General features: G+C 51.7%; 10 non-coding genes and 1 pseudogene across 10 annotated transcripts in view; all 11 read left to right on the forward strand.

Moving 5' to 3' along the window:
* LOC140349915 (5S ribosomal RNA) overlaps positions 1-7 on the forward strand; it is a 119-nt gene extending 112 nt beyond the window's left edge. The window contains exon 1 of the ribosomal RNA XR_011924823.1: positions 1-7. This exon is cut by the window's left edge and continues 112 nt beyond it. This is a non-coding gene — a ribosomal RNA (5S ribosomal RNA).
* A 165-nt stretch (positions 8-172) lies between these two features.
* Positions 173-291, forward strand: LOC140349940 (5S ribosomal RNA). Its single transcript, XR_011924846.1, has one exon. It is a non-coding gene; the product is annotated as a 5S ribosomal RNA (ribosomal RNA).
* A 161-nt stretch (positions 292-452) lies between these two features.
* Positions 453-571, forward strand: LOC140350263 (5S ribosomal RNA; annotated as a pseudogene).
* A 161-nt stretch (positions 572-732) lies between these two features.
* Positions 733-851, forward strand: LOC140349900 (5S ribosomal RNA). The gene has a single exon (XR_011924808.1). It is a non-coding gene; the product is annotated as a 5S ribosomal RNA (ribosomal RNA).
* Positions 852-1,019: 168 nt separating this feature from the next.
* LOC140349927 (5S ribosomal RNA) lies at positions 1,020-1,138 on the forward strand. The gene has a single exon (XR_011924834.1). It is a non-coding gene; the product is annotated as a 5S ribosomal RNA (ribosomal RNA).
* Positions 1,139-1,303: 165 nt separating this feature from the next.
* Positions 1,304-1,422, forward strand: LOC140349941 (5S ribosomal RNA). Its single transcript, XR_011924847.1, has one exon. It is a non-coding gene; the product is annotated as a 5S ribosomal RNA (ribosomal RNA).
* Positions 1,423-1,583: 161 nt separating this feature from the next.
* Positions 1,584-1,702, forward strand: LOC140350174 (5S ribosomal RNA). The gene has a single exon (XR_011925068.1). It is a non-coding gene; the product is annotated as a 5S ribosomal RNA (ribosomal RNA).
* A 168-nt stretch (positions 1,703-1,870) lies between these two features.
* Positions 1,871-1,989, forward strand: LOC140349901 (5S ribosomal RNA). The gene has a single exon (XR_011924809.1). It is a non-coding gene; the product is annotated as a 5S ribosomal RNA (ribosomal RNA).
* A 168-nt stretch (positions 1,990-2,157) lies between these two features.
* On the forward strand, positions 2,158-2,276 carry LOC140349956 (5S ribosomal RNA). The gene has a single exon (XR_011924862.1). It is a non-coding gene; the product is annotated as a 5S ribosomal RNA (ribosomal RNA).
* Positions 2,277-15,309: 13,033 nt separating this feature from the next.
* LOC140350022 (5S ribosomal RNA) lies at positions 15,310-15,428 on the forward strand. The gene has a single exon (XR_011924926.1). It is a non-coding gene; the product is annotated as a 5S ribosomal RNA (ribosomal RNA).
* Positions 15,429-15,584: 156 nt separating this feature from the next.
* Positions 15,585-15,703, forward strand: LOC140349942 (5S ribosomal RNA). Its single transcript, XR_011924848.1, has one exon. It is a non-coding gene; the product is annotated as a 5S ribosomal RNA (ribosomal RNA).
* The last annotated feature ends 3,386 nt before the right edge of the window (positions 15,704-19,089 follow it).

Below are 19,089 nucleotides of genomic sequence, written 5' to 3' on the forward strand. Positions count from 1 at the left end.
GTGAGCATTTTCACACTTTTTCACCTGTCAAAAAGAAAAAAAAAAAAAAAAGAAGTTTTTCATTGAGATATCCCAATTTTGAACGAGCAAGTGGCGTGAAGGTACTCTTCACGAAAAGACAGTGTTTGATGCAAAAAAAGCCATTTATACGAGTTTTGACCTGGAACATTTCGCTCACGGCCATACCACCCTGGACCAGCCCGATCTCGTCTGATCTCGGAAGCCAAGCAGGGTTGGGCCTGGTTAGTACTTGGATGGGAGACCGCCTGGGAATACCAGGTGCTGTGAGCATTTTCACACTTTTTCACCTGTCAAAAAAAAAAAAAAAAAAGAAGTTTTTCATTGAGATATCCCAATTTTGACCGAGCAAGTGGCGTGAAGGTACTCTTCACGAAAAGACAGTGTTTGATGCAAAAAAAGCCATTTATACGAGTTTTGACCTGGAACATTTCGCTCACGGCCATACCACCCTGGAACAGCCCGATCTCGTTTGATCTCGGAAGCCAAGCAGGGTTTGGGCTGGTTAGTACTTGGATGGGAGCCCGCCTGGGAATACCAGGTGCTGTGAGCATTTTCACACTTTTTCACCTGTCAAAAAAAAAAAAAAAAAAGAAGTTTTTCATTGAGATATCCCAATTTTGACCGAGCAAGTGGCGTGAAGGTACTCTTCACGAAAAGACAGTGTTTGATGCAAAAAAAGCCATTTATACGAGTTTTGACCTGGAACATTTCGCTCACGGCCATACCACCCTGGACCCGCCCGATCTCGTCTGATCTCGGAAGCCAAGCAGGGTTGGGCCTGTTTAGTACTTGGATGGGAGACCGCCTGGGAATACCAGGTGCTGTGAGCATTTTCACACTTTTTCACCCGTCAAAAAAAAGAAAAAAAAAAAAAAAAGAAGTTTTTCATTGAGATATCCCAATTTTGACCGAGCAAGTGGCGTGAAGGTACTCTTCACGAAAAGACAGTGTTTGATGCAAAAAAAGCCATTTATACGAGTTTTGACCTGGAACATTTCGCTCACGGCCATACCACCCTGGACCCGCCCGATCTCGTCTGATCTCGGAAGCCAAGCAGGGTTGGGCCTGGTTAGTACTTGGATGGGAGACCGCCTGGGAATACCAGGTGCTGTGAGCATTTTCACACTTTTTCACCTGTCAAAAAGAAAAAAAAAAAAAAAAGAAGTTTTTCATTGAGATATCCCAATTTTGAACGAGCAAGTGGCGTGAAGGTACTCTTCACGAAAAGACAGTGTTTGATGCAAAAAAAGCCATTTATACGAGTTTTGACCTGGAACATTTCGCTCACGGCCATACCACCCTGGACCAGCCCGATCTCGTCTGATCTCGGAAGCCAAGCAGGGTTGGGCCTGGTTAGTACTTGGATGGGAGACCGCCTGGGAATACCAGGTGCTGTGAGCATTTTCACACTTTTTCACCTGTCAAAAAAAAAAAAAAAAAAGAAGTTTTTCATTGAGATATCCCAATTTTGACCGAGCAAGTGGCGTGAAGGTACTCTTCACGAAAAGACAGTGTTTGATGCAAAAAAAGCCATTTATACGAGTTTTGACCTGGAACATTTCGCTCACGGCCATACCACCCTGGAACAGCCCGATCTCGTTTGATCTCGGAAGCCAAGCGGGGTTGGGCCTTGTTAGTACTTGGATGGGACACCGCCTGGGAATACCAGGTGCTGTGAGCATTTTCACACTTTTTCACCCGTCAAAAAAAAGAAAAAAAAAAAAAAAAGAAGTTTTTCATTGAGATATCCCAATTTTGACCGAGCAAGTGGCGTGAAGGTACTCTTCACGAAAAGACAGTGTTTGATGCAAAAAAAGCCATTTATACGAGTTTTGACCTGGAACATTTCGCTCACGGCCATACCACCCTGGACCCGCCCGATCTCGTCTGATCTCGGAAGCCAAGCAGGGTTGGGCCTGTTTAGTACTTGGATGGGAGACCGCCTGGGAATACCAGGTGCTGTGAGCATTTTCACACTTTTTCACCCGTCAAAAAAAAGAAAAAAAAAAAAAAAAGAAGTTTTTCATTGAGATATCCCAATTTTGACCGAGCAAGTGGCGTGAAGGTACTCTTCACGAAAAGACAGTGTTTGATGCAAAAAAAGCCATTTATACGAGTTTTGACCTGGAACATTTCGCTCACGGCCATACCACCCTGGACCCGCCCGATCTCGTCTGATCTCGGAAGCTAAGCAGGGCTGGGCCTGGTTAGTACTTGGATGGGAGACCTCCTTGAAATACCAGGTGCTGTGAGCAAAACTACCCCCATTACACACAGGAACAGTAGAGCCTAAGACTCGTCCTTTCCATGGGAACAAAGGGGATAGCAACAGCCTCGGCAGCCTAAGACTGTTCCTCCATGATCAGGAACAGCAACAGCACAAATACTGGTCCTCCATGGGAACAAAGGGAATAGCAACAGCCTCGGCAGTCTAAGACTATTCCTCCATGATCAGGAACAGTAGCGGTCTAAGACTGGTACTCCATGGGAACAAAGGGAACAGCAGCGACGGTCTGGCAGTCTAAGACTATCCCTCCATGATGCAAGGAACAGCAGCACGTAAAACTGGTCCTCCCTGGTTGTATATGGCGAGAACTGGTAACTCCAGGTGAGAACTGGGCTGTGTCAGACTGTTCTTCCATGAGAAAGGAAAAGCAACAGCGCAATACTGGTCCTCCATGGGGAAAGGGAATAGCGACAGCCTCGGCAGTATAAGACTATTCCTCCATGTTCAAGGAACAATTGCAGTCTAAGTCTCGTCCTTCATGGGAAAAAAGGGAGCAGCAGCAGTCTTGAAACGGGGGCTTCCCCTCGCCGGAGGGCAGGGAAGTCTATACTTTAGAGTGCAGGTGCGTGCAATTTGTGGTGTGCTGCATGGTCTGGAGCTGGAGGTTTGGGAGTTTTTTTTGAGTTTTTAATTGTTATTTTGGTCATTTTCATTTACTTTTTTCAGTTCTTTTGTTTGTTCCCCTCCCAGTAAACTTACTGGGAGGTGGATTTTTTGTTTTTTGTGAGCATGGCTCAAAGGACGGACAACACGGCATCGGACACTGGAATGGACACGACAAAGGCAAGACAAAGTTTGAAAGAATCTGTAAATAATAGAAAGAACGAAGAAAGAAGAATGAAATTTATGAAAGAACTCACTGTGGTGTTGGAGTTGACGGAGGGAGCACAAATCACGCCACTAGCTTTTTTGAAATCGACTCAGGAGGTGTGCGGCTCCATAGTAGCGTGCAGACTCATCTCGAAGGACAAATATGAAGTAACCGTCAGTACCACTAAAGCGAAGGAGCGGCTCCTGGACGGGTACTGCATTGGAGGAGTCAGGGTTCACGCCCGTGACATCTCGGTGGATGAGCTGGTCGTGTCCTTCATGGGGCTGCCGGCTTATATCGAGGACGAGGAGATCCTGGCCAAGCTCTACGCCTGGGGGGTCTCTGCGGTCTCCGAGGTGAGGAGGAGAATGTGGCCGGGGACGAACGTGGCGGACGGCACCAGGTTTGTACGGGTAAGGTTCACGGACACGGTGCAGTCCTTACCGTATTCTGTCAGGTTTGACACCGCGGGGGGCCCCGAGTACTTCAGGGTAATACACGACAGGCAGGTGCGGGTGTGTAGGGGGTGTCTCCAGCCTGGCCATATTCTGAGGGAGTGCCCTGACTTTCTGTGCCGCAACTGCGGGAGCCAGGGGCATTACGCGCGCGAGTGCGTCGCGCAGCGGGCCCCGAAGTGCAGAGAGTGCCGCATGTTCCGCCACTTATGTCCGTGTGGTGCGGGTGACAGAGGGGAGGACAGAGAGGAGGACAGAGGGGAGGACAGAGGGGAGGACAGAGGGGAGGACAGGGAGGACGCCATTGGAGGAGAGAGCAGTGACGTGGCCCAGAACGTGCCCGCAACTGCTCTCTCCGAAGTAGAGGAGTTTTTGGAGGAGGAGGCTGTGGAGGAGTCAGGGGAGCCAGAGGTGTCTGGCTCCTCTTGCTCCTCTGACTCCTCAGACGAGGAGGCGTCCGTCGCACTGGAGATGGTGCTCGGCTCAGCGCTGGCGTCTGGGAAGGTGGGAGCAGGACAAACTGCTCCTCCTGACCAGAGGGAGGGGACTCGTGAGGGTCCAACTCCTAAGCCCGTGGAGGAAGAGGCTGAACCCGGGAGGAGGATGGGTGCGGGACAGGCCCCGCATCTTACCTCCAAAGGGGGGGACATCACCACAGGGCTGGGTGATGATCCCAAGCTCCAGTCGGACGGTGGTAAGAGGGGACAGGTGGAGAAGAAGGATAAGAAAGGGGCAAGACGCAGGAAGCAGGTGGCAGGAGACGGAGAGGGCGCTGCTGCTGAGAGCGGCTCTGCCTCCTCCGTTCCAACCACTTCAAAAGCGCCAGCAGAAAGCTCCATCAACCCACCATCCTCCACACGCAGCTCTGCCCCACGAGGTGAGCTCGAGACTGTTTTTAATGATGACTTCATGGATTTCTCCACCCGTGAAGTCAGAAAAAGAGTGTGGCAGTCGGATGCGACGGGCGCCAAAAAGAAGTCTAAATAAAAGATGGGTTACATCCTCCAAGGTCTCCTCTTAATGGCGTTCTCCTTGTCCTCTTGGAACGCAGGCGGCCTGCGGAGCCCAGTGCGGATGCAGAGCGCGTTACACTTTTCCAAGTGGGACGTGCTCTGCATCCAAGAAACGCACTGGGATGTCAGCCACGCGCAACAAGTGCGGAGCATGGGAGTGGGCTCTGTATTTTGGGCCCTGGGCACGGCGTGCTCGCGCGGTGTGGCCACGGTGGTGAGGCCTGGTGTCTTAGGCCAACCCACCCTGGTACACGCCGACCCAGAGGGCTCCTTCCTGGTCCTGGACTTCACGGACACAGTGAAGTTCAGACTAATTAACATCTACGCCCCGAACGATGATGGTCTGAGGAGGCAATTCTTCAAAAACATATTTCGCTTTGCGAACGACAATACAATCATAATCGGTGACTTTAATACAACACTTTGCAAGACAGACATCGGCATTAACAACTCTTTTAAAAACAGCACTGCCAGGACAGCCCTGTTGGAAGAAGCCGCCAGCAGGAACCTGACGGAGGTGTGGCGGTTCGTCCACCCCTTCCTGAAGGATTTCTCCAGGCGGCAGGTCGTCCAGGGCGTCCTGAAGCAGTCCCGCATTGACCTCTGTTTTGCCTCCTCAGACCTGGCACAGAGAGTCAGTGGTGCTTCCTACAAGTGGTCAGGCTTGAGTGATCACTCCACTTTAGATATTTATTTTGGGTTAGTTTCATCACCGAGGAATGGAGGACTGTGGGTCCTAAACAGCTCCATCCTCGGTGATGAAACTTTTTGTAGGAAAATGGACTTTTTGTTTGATGTATTTGACATGGAGCTGGAGCTGATCGACAGCGTGGTCGATTGGTGGCCGACGGCAAAAACACGCATTAAAAAGCTCTGTGTCAATTACAGCAAACACAAGGCGTGGCTGTCGACCAGGAGGGAGACCGCTCTCCGCCAGCGCCTGCAGGTCCTGGACCAGGGCGCAGCTTCCACCACTGGCCCTGTGGATCCAGAGTACCTGGTGGTGCGCGCTGAGCTGGAGCAGCTGGAGGTAAGTAGGTGTCAGGGTGCAATTTTGAGGGCAAAAGCCAGACACACAGTCGAAGGAGAACGCTCGACAGCGTTCTTCTTCGGCTGTGAGAAGGTTACACAGGGAAAGATGCACATAGATAAGTTGATAGATAAGACAGGTAAGATTGTTTCCGAGGTAAGTGAGGTTTTAGAGACAGCGCAGGATTTCTATAGTAGGCTTTTTAGTTCAGACGGAGTGGCAGAGCAGGCTTTAGACCAGGCTGTAGGTGCTCTGGAGCGCACACTGAGCAGGGAGGATAGGGAGCTGTGCGACGCGCCTCTGTCTCTCATGGAGATAGAGGCTGCAGTCAAGAGTTTAAATACAGGGAAAAGCCCCGGAGAGGACGGACTAACCTGTGAGTTTTTCAAGCGTTTCGCTTCCAGGTTAGCTCCGATCCTACTCCTATTATATCAGGATTTTGAGAGTGAGAGTAGAGTTGGCGATGGTTTTGCGATGAGTGTCGTCACTCTGCTTTTTAAGAAGGGCGACAGGAGCAGCCTCGCCAACTACAGGCCCATTAGCCTTTTGAACGTAGACTATAAAATTTTAGCAAAGGTATTAGCAGGTAGGTTAAAGCGTGTGATTGGATCCGTCATACACCCCTCGCAGGCCTACAGCGTCCCCGGGAGGGACATCTCAGACACAGTTTTGTCTCTGAGATATCTCCTTCGGCAGATGCACGCGACCGGTGGTATTCACGTTAGTGTAGACTTTAACAAGGCGTTCGACAGAGTTGAGCATTCGTTCCTCTGGACTGTATTAGGTAAGTTAGGTTTCGGCGAACGGTTTGTTAATTGGCTACAGCTCATCTATTCCTTTGCGGTCAGTAAGGTCAAAGTCAACGGGTTTCTAACTGACTCTTTCCCCTTAAAAAGATCAGTCAGGCAGGGCTGTCCCCTCTCGTCGCTCCTCTACAGCATCGCCGCTGAGCCTTTGGCGGCCATGTTGAGGGCGGACGCGGCGGTGAGGGGACTGACCACGCCTGCGGGTAGGGAAGTCAAAATTTTTCAGTACGCAGATGACACGAATCTGATCCTCCGAGACGTGGAGAGCCTGAACGCCTCTCTCCACGTGCTCAATGTTTACGGCCTCGCTTCAGGGGCCAAAATCAATTTCGATAAAACCACGGTTAAATTTTGCGGCAGCGTCACGCCTGTTCCTCTCCCTGTCCAGCTCCGGGAGGCGGGGGACTCCTACAAGGTCCTCGGCGTCCCCCTGGGCAGAGACGAGGAGGCGTGTCGTACTGCACTTTGGTCGCCTTTGTGCGAGAAAATTACAGCGCGCTTGAATTTTTGGAGACGTCGTAATCTGACATTAAAAGGTAAAGTCTTAGTTGTAAATTCTTTGTGCATGTCCATGTTGAACCATGCACTCTCCGTGTACGGCCTGCCGGGGGTCTATGCTAACAAATTAAGGTTAGTGATAAACCACTTTTTGTGGAATCGTGAGAGGGGCTTTATTGCACATAAGGTTATGATAGGTGAGTACGATCAGGGAGGTTTAAAGTTAGCAGATTTAGAGTTAAGGAAGAAGGCCTTCAGGCTGAAAACAATTCGGAAATTTCTAGACGTTGAGGTAGATGCTCCATGGAAGGATTATATAGGTGAGTTTGTTAATAGTCTAGGTAAGTTTGGTGTTTATAATTTGTGTTTGTTGCCCCCTGTTTCGGTCCTGGAGGGCCTCCCCCCCTTCGAGAGGGAACTCTTGGAGGCGTGGAGGACTTTCAGGCCCCTGACTGTGGCGGTTCCAGACAGCGGTGAGGGTCTCGCGCACATGCCCCTCCGTCATAACCCTGACTTGCTCTCCGCTCCCCCCGGGAAGCGCGAGTGCATGATCAGTGGGGCGATGGAGGAGGCTGGGCTGGAATATGTAGGTAAGGTATTTGACGTGAAAGGTAATTTTAGTGTAGATTACATAGGGAAGTGTTTTAGGTTAGCAGGTAAAGTGTTTAGGAGAAAGTATATTAGTGGTATGGTAAGTATTTTTAACAGGAATCTGGTCAGGCATTGGGGAAGCACTTTGGGCCAAATGGGGAGCACGACAGGTAAGTTGAATTTTAATGTATTTGTTAGCACGGGGAGGTTTAGGATTTTCACAGACCTACCCACCCGCATCCTGTATCAGTTGTTGTTGCCGGGAGTGCTCGGGCGTCCCGCCTCGGAACACAAATGGTCATTAACATTCCCCGCACGCACCATCGCAACCATCTGGGCCAACATCTTTAATTGGTACACCCCACATAACGTAGGTCATTTTGACTTCAGATTTAGACACAGGATCGTCTTTACATCCGCAGCACTGCACGCATTTCTTCCCGACAGCTACGCTGCGGACTGCCCCGTGTGCCACGGACCCCCCGAGACCCTGGAGCACATGCTGTACACCTGCCCGGCCGTCCGCCCGTTCTGGTCCCGACTGCAGGACCTCCTCGCTCGGAGGCTGTCCTGGAGGCTCCCACCGCCGGCGGCCCTAGGAGGGGACGACCAGGAGCCCTGGCTCCTCCTCTTTGGTCCCGGACAGAGTCGCTCTGGAGCCAACACCCATCTCGCCCGACTAACCCTCTCCATAGCCCGGTACACATTATATCTCAACAGGAACATCCATCTCCGTGACAATAAAACAGCAGCACCCTGGCCCATCTTCAAAGGACTCTTGGCCGCACACCTCCGACACCTCCACATGGCAGCAGAGCACCGGTTCATCACCCACCTCGTCCCCCACAACACCCTGATCCACCTCACACCCTCTGGAAACCTGGACATCCTCTTCTGACCCCGGCATCACCCCCCCATCACTGAAGAATGTTTCGAGAATGATTGTGTGTTTGATTTTCTGTAATTTTTTGTCTCGTCTCCCCTTGCCCTTGTGTATCCCATTCCCTTGCCCTTGTGTGTCATGTATGTCTGTACATTCATGTAAATATATGTAAATACTTGTTTTAAGATGTTTTTGATAATAAAAGATAAAAAAAAAAAAAAAAAAAAAAAAAAAAAAAAGACCCGCCCGATCTCGTCTGATCTCGGAAGCTAAGCTGGGCTGGGCCTGGTTAGTACTTGGATGGGAGACCTCCTTGAAATACCAGGTGCTGTGAGCAAAACTACCCCCATTACACACAGGAACAGTAGAGCCTAAGACTTGTCCTTTCCATGGGAACAAAGGGGATAGCAACAGCCTCGGCAGCCTAAGACTGTTCCTCCATGATCAGGAACAGCAACAGCACAAATACTGGTCCTCCATGGGAACAAAGGGAATAGCAACAGCCTCGGCAGTCTAAGACTATTCCTCCATGATCAGGAACAGTAGCGGTCTAAGACTGGTACTCCATGGGAACAAAGGGAACAGCAGCGACGGTCTGGCAGTCTAAGACTATCCCTCCATGATGCAAGGAACAGCAGCACGTAAAACTCGTCCTCCCTGGTTGTATATGGCGAGAACTGGTAACTCCAGGTGAGAACTGGGCTGTGTCAGACTGTTCTTCCATGAGAAAGGAAAAGCAACAGCGCAATACTGGTCCTCCATGGGGAAAGGGAATAGCGACAGCCTCGGCAGTATAAGACTATTCCTCCATGTTCAAGGAACAATTGCAGTCTAAGTCTCGTCCTGCATGGGAAAAAAGGGAGCAGCAGCAGTCTTGAAACGGGGGCTTCCCCTCGCCGGAGGGCAGGGAAGTCTATACTTTAAGGGTGCAGGTGCGTGCAATTTGTGGTGTGCTGCATGGTCTGGAGCTGGAGGTTTGGGAGTTTTTTTTGAGTTTTTAATCGTTATTTTGGTCATTTTCATTTACTTTTTTCAGTTCTTTTGTTTGTTCCCCTCCCAGTAAACTTACTGGGAGGTGGATTTTTTGTTTTTTGTGAGCATGGCTCAAAGGACGGACAACACGGCATCGGACACTGGAATGGACACGACAAAGGCAAGACAAAGTTTGAAAGAATCTGTAAATAATAGAAAGAACGAAGAAAGAAGAATGAAATTTATGAAAGAACTCACTGTGGTGTTGGAGTTGACGGAGGGAGCACAAATCACGCCACTAGCTTTTTTGAAATCGACTCAGGAGGTGTGCGGCTCCATAGTAGCGTGCAGACTCATCTCGAAGGACAAATATGAAGTAACCGTCAGTACCACTAAAGCGAAGGAGCGGCTCCTGGACGGGTACTGCATTGGAGGAGTCAGGGTTCACGCCCGTGACATCTCGGTGGATGAGCTGGTCGTGTCCTTCATGGGGCTGCCGGCTTATATCGAGGACGAGGAGATCCTGGCCAAGCTCTACGCCTGGGGGGTCTCTGCGGTCTCCGAGGTGAGGAGGAGAATGTGGCCGGGGACGAACGTGGCGGACGGCACCAGGTTTGTACGGGTAAGGTTCACGGACACGGTGCAGTCCTTACCGTATTCTGTCAGGTTTGACACCGCGGGGGGCCCCGAGTACTTCAGGGTAATACACGACAGGCAGGTGCGGGTGTGTAGGGGGTGTCTCCAGCCTGGCCATATTCTGAGGGAGTGCCCTGACTTTCTGTGCCGCAACTGCGGGAGCCAGGGGCATTACGCGCGCGAGTGCGTCGCGCAGCGGGCCCCGAAGTGCAGAGAGTGCCGCATGTTCCGCCACTTATGTCCGTGTGGTGCGGGTGACAGAGAGGAGGACAGAGGGGAGGACAGAGGGGAGGACAGGGAGGACGCCATTGGAGGAGAGAGCAGTGACGTGGCCCAGAACGTGCCCGCAACTGCTCTCTCCGAAGTAGAGGAGTTTTTGGAGGAGGAGGCTGTGGAGGAGTCAGGGGAGCCAGAGGTGTCTGGCTCCTCTTGCTCCTCTGACTCCTCAGACGAGGAGGCGTCCGTCGCACTGGAGATGGTGCTCGGCTCAGCGCTGGCGTCTGGGAAGGTGGGAGCAGGACAAACTGCTCCTCCTGACCAGAGGGAGGGGACTCGTGAGGGTCCAACTCCTAAGCCCGTGGAGGAAGAGGCTGAACCCGGGAGGAGGATGGGTGCGGGACAGGCCCCGCATCTTACCTCCAAAGGGGGGGACATCACCACAGAGCTGGGTGATGATCCCAAGCTCCAGTCGGACGGTGGTAAGAGGGGACAGGTGGAGAAGAAGGATAAGAAAGGGGCAAGACGCAGGAAGCAGGTGGCAGGAGACGGAGAGGGCGCTGCTGCTGAGAGCGGCTCTGCCTCCTCCGTTCCAACCACTTCAAAAGCGCCAGCAGAAAGCTCCATCAACCCACCATCCTCCACACGCAGCTCTGCCCCACGAGGTGAGCTCGAGACTGTTTTTAATGATGACTTCATGGATTTCTCCACCCGTGAAGTCAGAAAAAGAGTGTGGCAGTCGGATGCGACGGGCGCCAAAAAGAAGTCTAAATAAAAGATGGGTTACATCCTCCAAGGTCTCCTCTTAATGGCGTTCTCCTTGTCCTCTTGGAACGCAGGCGGCCTGCGGAGCCCAGTGCGGATGCAGAGCGCGTTACACTTTTCCAAGTGGGACGTGCTCTGCATCCAAGAAACGCACTGGGATGTCAGCCACGCGCAACAAGTGCGGAGAATGGGAGTAGGCTCTGTATTTTGGGCCCTGGGCACGGCGTGCTCGCGCGGTGTGGCCACGGTGGTGAGGCCTGGTGTCTTAGGCCAACCCACCCTGGTACACGCCGACCCAGAGGGCTCCTTCCTGGTCCTGGACTTCACGGACACAGTGAAGTTCAGACTAATTAACATCTACGCCCCGAACGATGATGGTCTGAGGAGGCAATTCTTCAAAAAAATATTTCGCTTTGCGAACGACAATACAATCATAATCGGTGACTTTAATACAACACTTTGCAAGACAGACATCGGCATTAACAACTCTTTTAAAAACAGCACTGCCAGGACAGCCCTGTTGGAAGAAGCCGCCAGCAGGAACCTGACGGAGGTGTGGCGGTTCGTCCACCCCTTCCTGAAGGATTTCTCCAGGCGGCAGGTCGTCCAGGGCGTCCTGAAGCAGTCCCGCATTGACCTCTGTTTTGCCTCCTCAGACCTGGCACAGAGAGTCAGTGGTGCTTCCTACAAGTGGTCAGGCTTGAGTGATCACTCCACTTTAGATATTTATTTTGGGTTAGTTTCATCACCGAGGAATGGAGGACTGTGGGTCCTAAACAGCTCCATCCTCGGTGATGAAACTTTTTGTAGGAAAATGGACTTTTTGTTTGATGTATTTGACATGGAGCTGGAGCTGATCGACAGCGTGGTCGATTGGTGGCCGACGGCAAAAACACGCATTAAAAAGCTCTGTGTCAATTACAGCAAACACAAGGCGTGGCTGTCGACCAGGAGGGAGACCGCTCTCCGCCAGCGCCTGCAGGTCCTGGACCAGGGCGCAGCTTCCACCACTGGCCCTGTGGATCCAGAGTACCTGGTGGTGCGCGCTGAGCTGGAGCAGCTGGAGGTAAGTAGGTGTCAGGGTGCAATTTTGAGGGCAAAAGCCAGACACACAGTCGAAGGAGAACGCTCGACAGCGTTCTTCTTCGGCTGTGAGAAGGTTACACAGGGAAAGATGCACATAGATAAGTTGATAGATAAGACAGGTAAGATTGTTTCCGAGGTAAGTGAGGTTTTAGAGACAGCGCAGGATTTCTATAGTAGGCTTTTTAGTTCAGACGGAGTGGCAGAGCAGGCTTTAGACCAGGCTGTAGGTGCTCTGGAGCGCACACTGAGCAGGGAGGATAGGGAGCTGTGCGACGCGCCTCTGTCTCTCATGGAGATAGAGGCTGCAGTCAAGAGTTTAAATACAGGGAAAAGCCCCGGAGAGGACGGACTAACCTGTGAGTTTTTCAAGCGTTTCGCTTCCAGGTTAGCTCCGATCCTACTCCTATTATATCAGGATTTTGAGAGTGAGAGTAGAGTTGGCGATGGTTTTGCGATGAGTGTCGTCACTCTGCTTTTTAAGAAGGGCGACAGGAGCAGCCTCGCCAACTACAGGCCCATTAGCCTTTTGAACGTAGACTATAAAATTTTAGCAAAGGTATTAGCAGGTAGGTTAAAGCGTGTGATTGGATCCGTCATACACCCCTCGCAGGCCTACAGCGTCCCCGGGAGGGACATCTCAGACACAGTTTTGTCTCTGAGATATCTCCTTCGGCAGATGCACGCGACCGGTGGTATTCACGTTAGTGTAGACTTTAACAAGGCGTTCGACAGAGTTGAGCATTCGTTCCTCTGGACTGTATTAGGTAAGTTAGGTTTCGGCGAACGGTTTGTTAATTGGCTACAGCTCATCTATTCCTTTGCGGTCAGTAAGGTCAAAGTCAACGGGTTTCTAACTGACTCTTTCCCCTTAAAAAGATCAGTCAGGCAGGGCTGTCCCCTCTCGTCGCTCCTCTACAGCATCGCCGCTGAGCCTTTGGCGGCCATGTTGAGGGCGGACGCGGCGGTGAGGGGACTGACCACGCCTGCGGGTAGGGAAGTCAAAATTTTTCAGTACGCAGATGACACGAATCTGATCCTCCGAGACGTGGAGAGCCTGAACGCCTCTCTCCACGTGCTCAATGTTTACGGCCTCGCTTCAGGGGCCAAAATCAATTTCGATAAAACCACGGTTAAATTTTGCGGCAGCGTCACGCCTGTTCCTCTCCCTGTCCAGCTCCGGGAGGCGGGGGACTCCTACAAGGTCCTCGGCGTCCCCCTGGGCAGAGACGAGGAGGCGTGTCGTACTGCACTTTGGTCGCCTTTGTGCGAGAAAATTACAGCGCGCTTGAATTTTTGGAGACGTCGTAATCTGACATTAAAAGGTAAAGTCTTAGTTGTAAATTCTTTGTGCATGTCCATGTTGAACCATGCACTCTCCGTGTACGGCCTGCCGGGGGTCTATGCTAACAAATTAAGGTTAGTGATAAACCACTTTTTGTGGAATCGTGAGAGGGGCTTTATTGCACATAAGGTTATGATAGGTGAGTACGATCAGGGAGGTTTAAAGTTAGCAGATTTAGAGTTAAGGAAGAAGGCCTTCAGGCTGAAAACAATTCGGAAATTTCTAGACGTTGAGGTAGATGCTCCATGGAAGGATTATATAGGTGAGTTTGTTAATAGTCTAGGTAAGTTTGGTGTTTATAATTTGTGTTTGTTGCCCCCTGTTTCGGTCCTGGAGGGCCTCCCCCCCTTCGAGAGGGAACTCTTGGAGGCGTGGAGGACTTTCAGGCCCCTGACTGTGGCGGTTCCAGACAGCGGTGAGGGTCTCGCGCACATGCCCCTCCGTCATAACCCTGACTTGCTCTCCGCTCCCCCCGGGAAGCGCGAGTGCATGATCAGTGGGGCGATGGAGGAGGCTGGGCTGGAATATGTAGGTAAGGTATTTGACGTGAAAGGTAATTTTAGTGTAGATTACATAGGGAAGTGTTTTAGGTTAGCAGGTAAAGTGTTTAGGAGAAAGTATATTAGTGGTATGGTAAGTATTTTTAACAGGAATCTGGTCAGGCATTGGGGAAGCACTTTGGGCCAAATGGGGAGCACGACAGGTAAGTTGAATTTTAATGTATTTGTTAGCACGGGGAGGTTTAGGATTTTCACAGACCTACCCACCCGCATCCTGTATCAGTTGTTGTTGCCGGGAGTGCTCGGGCGTCCCGCCTCGGAACACAAATGGTCATTAACATTCCCCGCACGCACCATCGCAACCATCTGGGCCAACATCTTTAATTGGTACACCCCACATAACGTAGGTCATTTTGACTTCAGATTTAGACACAGGATCGTCTTTACATCCGCAGCACTGCACGCATTTCTTCCCGACAGCTACGCTGCGGACTGCCCCGTGTGCCACGGACCCCCCGAGACCCTGGAGCACATGCTGTACACCTGCCCGGCCGTCCGCCCGTTCTGGTCCCGACTGCAGGACCTCCTCGCTCGGAGGCTGTCCTGGAGGCTCCCACCGCCGGCGGCCCTAGGAGGGGACGACCAGGAGCCCTGGCTCCTCCTCTTTGGTCCCGGACAGAGTCGCTCTGGAGCCAACACCCATCTCGCCCGACTAACCCTCTCCATAGCCCGGTACACATTATATCTCAACAGGAACATCCATCTCCGTGACAATAAAACAGCAGCACCCTGGCCCATCTTCAAAGGACTCTTGGCCGCACACCTCCGACACCTCCACATGGCAGCAGAGCACCGGTTCATCACCCACCTCGTCCCCCACAACACCCTGATCCACCTCACACCCTCTGGAAACCTGGACATCCTCTTCTGACCCCCGCATCACCCCCCATCACTGAAGAATGTTTCGAGAATGATTGTGTGTTTGATTTTCTGTAATTTTTTGTCTCGTCTCCCCTTGCCCTTGTGTATCCCATTCCCTTGCCCTTGTGTGTCATGTATGTCTGTACATTCATGTAAATATATGTAAATACTTGTTTTAAGATGTTTTTGATAATAAAAGATAAAAAAAAAAAAAAAGACCAGCCCGATCTCGTCTGATCTCGGAAGCCAAGCAGGGTTGGGCCTGGTTAGTACTTGGATGGGAGACCGCCTGGGAATACCAGGTGCTGTGAGCATTTTCACACTTTTTCACCTGTCAAAAAAAAAAAAAAAAAAAGAAGTTTTTCATTGAGATATCCCAATTTTGACCGAGCAAGTGGCGTGAAGGTACTCTTCACGAAAAGACAGTGTTTGATGCAAAAAAAGCCATTTATACGAGTTTTGACCTGGAACATTTCGCTCACGGCCATACCACCCTGGACCAGCCCGTTCTCGTCTGATCTCGGAAGCCAAGCAGGGTTGGGCCTGGTTAGTACTTGGATGGGAGACCGCCTGGGAATACCAGGTGCTGTGAGCATTTTAACACTTTTTCACCTGTCAAAAAAAAAAAAAAAAAAAAAAAAAAGTTTTTCATTGAGATATCCCAATTTTGACCGAGCAAGTGGCGTGAAGGTACTCTTCACGAAAAGACAGTGTTTGATATAAAAAAGGCCGTTTTGACCTGGAACATTTCGCTCACGGCCATACCACCCTGGACCAGCCCGATCTCGTCTGATCTCGGAAGCCAAGCAGGGTTGGGCCTGGTTAGTACTTGGATGGGAGACCGCCTGGGAATACCAGGTGCTGTGAGCATTTTCACACTTTTTCACCTGTCAAAAAAAAAAAAAAAAAAAAGAAGTTTTTCATTGAGATATCCCAAATTTGACCGAGCAAGTGGCGTGAAGGTACTCTTCACGAAAAGACAGTGTTTGATATAAAAAAGGCCGTTTTGACCTGGAACATTTCGCTCACGGCCATACCACCCTGGACCAGCCCCTTTGCAATCAGTGCAGGTGCGTGCAATTTGTGGTGTGCTGCATGGTCTGGAGCTGGAGGTTTGGGAGTTTTTTTTGAGTTTTTAATCGTTATTTTGGTCATTTTCATTTACTTTTTTCAGTTCTTTTGTTTGTTCCCCTCCCAGTAAACTTACTGGGAGGTGGATTTTTTGTTTTTTGTGAGCATGGCTCAAAGGACGGACAACACGGCATCGGACACTGGAATGGACACGACAAAGGCAAGGAAAAGTCTGAATGAATCTGTAAATAATAGAAAGAACGAAGAAAGAAGAATGAAATTTATGAAAGAACTCACTGTGGTGTTGGAGTTGACGGAGGGAGCACAAATCACGCCACTAGCTTTTTTGAAATCGACTCAGGAGGTGTGCGGCTCCATAGTAGCGTGCAGACTCATCTCGAAGGACAAATATGAAGTAACCGTCAGTACCACTAAAGCGAAGGAGCGGCTCCTGGACGGGTACTGCATTGGAGGAGTCAGGGTTCACGCCCGTGACATCTCGGTGGATGAGCTGGTCGTGTCCTTCATGGGGCTGCCGGCTTATATCGAGGACGAGGAGATCCTGGCCAAGCTCTACGCCTGGGGGGTCTCTGCGGTCTCCGAGGTGAGGAGGAGAATGTGGCCGGGGACGAACGTGGCGGACGGCACCAGGTTTGTACGGGTAAGGTTCACGGACACGGTGCAGTCCTTACCGTATTCTGTCAGGTTTGACACCGCGGGGGGCCCCGAGTACTTCAGGGTAATACACGACAGGCAGGTGCGGGTGTGTAGGGGGTGTCTCCAGCCTGGCCATATTCTGAGGGAGTGCCCTGACTTTCTGTGCCGCAACTGCGGGAGCCAGGGGCATTACGCGCGCGAGTGCGTCGCGCAGCGGGCCCCGAAGTGCAGAGAGTGCCGCATGTTCCGCCACTTATGTCCGTGTGGTGCGGGTGACAGAGAGGAGGACAGAGGGGAGGACAGAGGGGAGGACAGGGAGGACGCCATTGGAGGAGAGAGCAGTGACGTGGCCCAGAACGTGCCCGCAACTGCTCTCTCCGAAGTAGAGGAGTTTTTGGAGGAGGAGGCTGTGGAGGAGTCAGGGGAGCCAGAGGTGTCTGGCTCCTCTTGCTCCTCTGCCTCCTCAGACGAGGAGGCGCCCGTCGCACTGGAGATGGTGCTCGGCTCAGCGCTGGCGTCTGGGAAGGTGGGAGCAGGACAAACTGCTCCTCCTGACCAGAGGGAGGGGACTCGTGAGGGTCCAACTCCTAAGCCCGTGGAGGAAGAGGCTGAACCCGGGAGGAGGATGGGTGCGGGACAGGCCCCGCATCTTACCTCCAAAGGGGGGGACATCACCACAGGGCTGGGTGATGATCCCAAGCTCCAGTCGGACGGTGGTAAGAGGGGACAGGTGGAGAAAAAGGAAAAGAAAGGGGCAAGACGCAGGAAGCAGGTGGCAGGAGACGGAGAGGGCGCTGCTGCTGAGAGCGGCTCTGCCTCCTCCGTTCCAACCACCTCAAAAGCGCCAGCAGAAAGCTCCATCAACCCACCATCCTCCACACGCAGCTCTGCCCCACGAGGTGAGCTCGAGACTGTTTTTAATGATGACTTCATGGATTTCTCCACCCGTGAAGTCAGAAAAAGAGTGTGGCAGTCGGATGCGACGGGCGCCAAAAAGAAGTCTAAATAAAAGATGGGTTACATCCTCCAAGGTCTCCTCTTAATGGCGTTCTCCTTGTCCTCTTGGAACGCAGGCGGCCTGCGGAGCCCAGTGCGGATGCAGAGCGCGTTACACTTTTCCAAGTGGGACGTGCTCTGCATCCAAGAAACGCACTGGGATGTCAGCCACGCGCAACAAGTGCGGAGCATGGGAGTAGGCTCTGTATTTTGGGCCCTGGGCACGGCGTGCTCGCGCGGTGTGGCCACGGTGGTGAGGCCTGGTGTCTTAGGCCAACCCACCCTGGTACACGCCGACCCAGAGGGCTCCTTCCTGGTCCTGGACTTCACGGACACAGTGAAGTTCAGACTAATTAACATCTACGCCCCGAACGATGATGGTCTGAGGAGGCAATTCTTCAAAAAAATATTTCGCTTTGCGAACGACAATACAATCATAATCGGTGACTTTAATACAACACTTTGCAAGACAGACATCGGCATTAACAACTCTTTTAAAAACAGCACTGCCAGGACAGCCCTGTTGGAAGAAGCCGCCAGCAGGAACCTGACGGAGGTGTGGCGGTTCGTCCACCCCTTCCTGAAGGATTTCTCCAGGCGGCAGGTCGTCCAGGGCGTCCTGAAGCAGTCCCGCATTGACCTCTGTTTTGCCTCCTCAGACCTGGCACAGAGAGTCAGTGGTGCTTCCTACAAGTGGTCAGGCTTGAGTGATCACTCCACTTTAGATATTTATTTTGGGTTAGTTTCATCACCGAGGAATGGAGGACTGTGGGTCCTAAACAGCTCCATCCTCGGTGATGAAACTTTTTGTAGGAAAATGGACTTTTTGTTTGATGTATTTGACATGGAGCTGGAGCTGATCGACAGCGTGGTCGATTGGTGGCCGACGGCAAAAACACGCATTAAAAAGCTCTGTGTCAATTACAGCAAACACAAGGCGTGGCTGTCGACCAGGAGGGAGACCGCTCTCCGCCAGCGCCTGCAGGTCCTGGACCAGGGCGCAGCTTCCACCACTGGCCCTGTGGATCCAGAGTACCTGGTGGTGCGCGCTGAGCTGGAGCAGCTGGAGGTAAGTAGGTGTCAGGGTGCAATTTTGAGGGCAAAAGCCAGACACACAGTCGAAGGAGAACGCTCGACAGCGTTCTTCTTCGGCTGTGAGAAGGCTACACAGGGAAAGATGCACATAGATAAGTTGATAGATAAGACAGGTAAGATTGTTTCCGAGGTAAGTGAGGTTTTAGAGACAGCGCAGGATTTCTATAGTAGGCTTTTTAGTTCAGACGGAGTGGCAGAGCAGGCTTTAGACCAGGCTGTAGGTGCTCTGGAGCGCACACTGAGCAGGGAGGATAGGGAGCTGTGCGACGCGCCTCTGTCTCTCATGGAGATAGAGGCTGCAGTCAAGAGTTTAAATACAGGGAAAAGCCCCGGAGAGGACGGACTAACCTGTGAGTTTTTCAAGCGTTTCGCTTCCAGGTTAGCTCCGATCCTACTCCTATTATATCAGGATTTTGAGAGTGAGAGTAGAGTTGGCG

Source organism: Eucyclogobius newberryi, unplaced genomic scaffold, assembly GCF_026437365.1.
Source record: "Eucyclogobius newberryi isolate DKJ021-1_F unplaced genomic scaffold, fEucNew1.0.hap1 SCAF_7, whole genome shotgun sequence".
In the NCBI taxonomy this organism is placed as follows: domain Eukaryota; kingdom Metazoa; phylum Chordata; class Actinopteri; order Gobiiformes; family Gobiidae; genus Eucyclogobius; species Eucyclogobius newberryi.